Below are 5,198 nucleotides of genomic sequence, written 5' to 3'. Positions count from 1 at the left end.
TCCGCTATTAGTGACTTTGGAGTGACTCTTTGTTGCATGTTTAGGGATAGATATATGATCCAATTATGTTATTATTGTTGAGAGAATTTGCACTAGTGAAAGTATGAACCCTAGGCCTTGTTTCAACACATTGCAATACCATTTACGCTCACTTTTATCGCTTGCTACCTTGCTGTTTTTATATTTTCATGTTACAAAAACCTTTATCTACCATCCATATTGCACTTGTATCACCATCTCTTCGCCGAACTAGTGCACCTATACAATTTACCACTGTATTGGGTGTGTTGGGGACACAAGAGACTCTTTGTTATTTGGTTGCAGGGTTGTTTGAGAGAGACCATCTTCATCCTACGCCTCCCACGGATTGGTAAACCTTAGGTCATCCACTTGAGGGAAATTTGCTACTGTCCTACAAACCTCTGCACTTGGAGGCCCAACAACGTCTACAAGAAGAAGGTTGTGTAGTAGACATCAAGGGACAGTTATATGATCCAATTATGTTATTATTGTTGAGAGAACTTGCACTAGTGAAAGTATGAACCCTAGGCCTTGTTTCCTAGCATTGCAATACCATTTTCGCTCACTTTTATCATTAGTTACCTTGCTGTTTTTATATTTTCAGATTACAAAAACCTATATCTACCATCCATATTGCACTTGTATCACCATCTCTTCGCCAAACTAGTGCACCTATACAATTTACCATTGTATTGGGTGCGTTGGGGACACAAGAGACTCTTTGTTATTTGGTTGCAGGGTTGTTTGAGAGAGACCATCTTCATCATACGCCTCCCACGGATTGATAAACCTTAGGTCATCCACTTGAGGGAAGTTTGCTACTGTCCTACAAACCTCTGCACTTGGAGGCCCAACAACGTCTACAAGAAGAAGGTTGTGTAGTAGACAGCACAAATAACTCGGCGGTCTAAGTCAATGTCTATTGTCAATGGAGAGTTGCATCATCGTAGTGTCACAGGGGTGTTTCAATGTTGTGTTTCTCCTGAGGAAGGTGGTGAGATCTTATGAGAGATTCATGAAGGAGATTGTGGTCATCATGCCAGCTCTAGGTCTCTCGTAGCCAAGGCTTTCCGTCATGGGTTTTATTGGCTCACAGCTCACGTTGATGCGGAGGATTTGGTCAGTAAATGTGATGATTGTCAGAAATTCTCACGACGAGCTCTTGTGCCGGCTCAAGAATTGAGGATGATTCCAATTGCTTGGCCATTTACAGTTTGGGGGCTTGATATGGTTGGACCTTTCAAAAGGTCCAAAGATAAAAGACCCACCTTTTGGTGGCGGTTGACAAATTTACAAATTGGGTTGAAGCAAAGCTGGTTAGTAAGTGTGACGCGGCAACGACGGTTCAATTCATCAAAAAGGTGATTTTCGTTTTGGTTTTCCCCACAACATTATAACTGATAATGGCACTAATCTGTCCAAGGTTGCTATGAAAGAATTTTGTCAACGAGAGCATATTCGACTTGATGTATCATCAGTGGCTCATCCCCAGTCCAATGGTCAAGCTGAGAGAGCCAATCAAGAAATTTTGAGAGGCATCATGCCCCGGCTTATGGTCCCTTTGCAGAGGACGCCGGGTTGTTGGGTGGAGGAGTTACCCTCAGTGTTATGGAGTATCAATACTACCCCCAACAAATCGATGGATTACACGCCTTTCTTCATGGTTTACGGGGCAGAGGCGGTTCTCCCTAGTGACATCTGTCTTGACTCGCCTCGAGTGGCGGCTTATGTTGAAGCAGATAATGAAAAGGCACGTCAGGATGCACTGGACCTATTGGATGAGGAGCGTGACCTTGCGGCGGCTCGTTCGGTGATTTACCAGCAAGATCTGCATCGTTACCACAGCCGCCGGGTTAAAACCAGGACCTTTCAAGAAGGTGATTTGGTGCTTCGACTTATCCAGGATCAAACCGATATGCACAAGCTATCCCCCCCTTGGGAAGGGCCCTTTGTGGTCAGCAAGAATCTAAACAATGGGTCATACTACCTTATCAATGTTCGAGACCACAAGGACTCACGCACATAGGAGGAGGAGACCCATCGGCCATGGAATATTGCTCATCTTCGGCCTTATTACACTTGATCCATTGGCACTTGTGATGTGCATATTTAAGTGTATATATTATGATGAATATAATAAAGCCGGCATCCCTGATAATTCAGGGCCTCTGTCGTTTCATTTCTAAAGAATGTGAGTCTTTATTGTCACTTAATATAATCACTTGGAGGTTTAACGGCCGGTTTAAGGGGACCAAAGAGATTCTATTGCACATCACAAGTCAAACATAGGTACCCAGTGAGCACAACTCAAAAAATATCACTTGGGGGCTCCCTGTTCATAGAACATAGCTTTGATAACCCCTTGGCTTGAAATGCCAGGTGTATAACACCAAAAAAATTCAGTTAATCCTGCCTTGTACGTCTGCCACTCTGCCCAGGTAATCCTGAAATGACCCGCCGAACTCTTGACAGTCAATCTTATTAAAGACCCTGAGCTTGTCAAGGTTAAAACATCGGTTGCTCATGTGAGGTTCGGCTTACAAGGTTTGAAGAATTAGCTAGTGGTTGTGCAAGCCCATGAAAAGCACTTGGGTTTTAGGCCTGACCGTCTATGAAAGCCTTGTTTTTTGATTTTTATTTGGTTTGAAGATTTATTTTTTGAGATTTTCTTCTTGTGACATATTGATACATGATTGGAAACTGATGACAGTTATTATGCCTTGTGGTTCATATTGTGAACCTCTGTGGGGTTTATTTCACTCAACCTGGTTTTAGACTATAAGTCGCCAGGATATGCTTGGAGTGTTATGCTCTAGGCTATGGACTAATGTCCTTTGATGCATGCGATGTTATAAACCGATGGTATAAATCAATTGAACAGGGTGTTGTTCTCTCAATCTTTGGGTTGTAACCCTTACTGCACAGGTATGATAAACCGGCAGTGTACGCAAATATCATAGGTATGATATTTTGTTATAACTATATATGGTTATGATTAAACCTACCCTGGTTATGGACAGAGTATGTCCCCAATGGTTTTTATATAGGGTGTTATGACCCGCCCTGGGGTAAACTGCCAGAGCACTTGTAATCTGTTTGGGTGCAGGTACAATAATAAATCTGATCTGCATACTTGATAATATCATGAGAACAAGTGGTAGATCTTCAATCATGGATCAATAGTGTTAAGCAGACGAAATGTGCATGATGGCACAGTAGATCAAAAGTTTAACTAGCCTATTACAAGGCATACAATGGCCCAAAGAGGATAAGTGTTCTTGAGGCGCAAATATCAAAGTGTTATGATTAATAAGCCGGTTCATGACTCCTGAAGGGTTGAAGCCTTCGGGTCATCCTACGTTGCGTCTTCTTCTTCTTCAGCTCCTTGATCATCCATCAACTGCAAGTCAGGCGTAGCCCAGCTGATACCAGTCAATGCTCTAAACACAACATCATCATTGATAAGGTTGGATGGATCAATATCAGGAGGGAAGGTGTGCTTACGAATTGACAGGATTAGATCCGTCTCCTGATGAACCAGCGCCTTCACCTTTTTATTATCAGCGTTGTAAGCCGCCTGGTATTGAGATAAATTGGTTTCTGCAGCCAGCTGGGTTGCTAATGGACGCATTAATCTATCTATATCATCAAAGTCGCCAGCACTGAAGGGTGACCCATCTTCCTTTACACTTGGGCAACCATTGGCCAGGTCTTCCGGATCAAGATCTGCTTGCCACGCCTTGGCCCGGCTTAATGCAGTTAAAGCACCAGCTCTGGCAGAGGCTTGCTTTAATTCTTCAATCCTCTTGGGTACTGATAACCCACAAGTGTAGGGGATCGCAACAGTTTTCGAGGGTAGAGTATTCAACCCAAATTTATTGATTCGACACAAGGGGAGCCAAAGAATATTCTCAAGTATTAGCAGCTGAGTTGTCAATTCAACCACACCTGGAAACTTAATATCTGCAGCAAAGTGTTTAGTAGCAAAGTAATATGATAGTAGTGATAATGGTAGCAAAAGGTAATGATACGTCTCCGTCGTATCTATAATTTTTCATTGTTCCATGCCAATATTATTCAACTTTCATATACTTTTTGGCAAATTTTTATATTATTTTTGGGACTAACATATTGATCCAGTGCCCAGTGCCAGTTCCTGTCTGTTGCATGTTTTTGGTTTCGCAGAATACCCATATCAAACGGAGTCCAAACGGGATAAAAACGGACGGAGCTTATTTTTGGAAAATATGGAAAATTCGGAAGGAAAATCAATGCGAACCAGTGCCTGAGGTGGTCAAGAGGCAGGGGGGCGCGCGCCCCTTAGGGCGCGCTCCTACCCTCGTGAGCCCACCGTAAGGCGGTTGACGCTCTTATTTTGCCTCAACAAAGCTAATATTCGGAAAAAATCACGGCGAAGGTTTCAGGCCAATCGGAGTTACGGATCTCCATATATATACGAAACGGTGAAACAGAGCCAGAAGAGAACGCAGAACCAGAGAGAAACAGAGAGATATATCCAATCTCGGAGGGGCTCTCGCCCCTCCCACGCCATGGGATCCAAGGACCAGAGGGGAAACCCTTCTCCCATCTAGGGAGGAGGTCAAGGAAGAAGAAGAAGAAGGGGGCCCCTCTCCCCCTTGCTTCCGGTGGCGCCGGAGTGCCGTCGGGGGCCATCATCATCACCGTCATCTTCACCAACAACTTCACCGCCATCATCACCAACTCTTCCCCCCTCTATGTGTTGGGGAACGTAGCAGAAATTCAAAATTTTCCTACGCGTCACCAAGATCTATCTATGGAGAAACCAGCTACGAGTAGAAGGAGAGTGCATCTACATACCCTTGTAGATCGCTAAGCGGAAGCGTTCAAGTGAACGGGGTTGATGGAGTCGTACTCGTCGTGATTCAGATCACCGATGATCCTAGTGCCGAACGGACGGCACCTCCGCGTTCAACACACGTACAGCTCGACGATGTCTCCCACGCCTTGATCCAGCAAGGAGAGAGGGAGAGGTTGAGGAAGACTCCATCCAACAGCAGCACAACGGCGTGGTGGTGGTGGAGGAGCGTGGCAATCCCGCAGGGCTTCGCCAAGCACCATGGGAGAAGAGGAGGAGGGAGAGGGGCAGGGCTGCACCAATGAGAGATCAAATCGCGTGTTATGGGCAGCCCCATGCC

This window comes from Triticum dicoccoides, chromosome 3A, assembly GCF_002162155.2.
Source record: "Triticum dicoccoides isolate Atlit2015 ecotype Zavitan chromosome 3A, WEW_v2.0, whole genome shotgun sequence".
Taxonomy (NCBI): Eukaryota; Viridiplantae; Streptophyta; class Magnoliopsida; order Poales; family Poaceae; genus Triticum; species Triticum dicoccoides.
Note: the sequence above shows the minus strand (reverse complement) of the source record.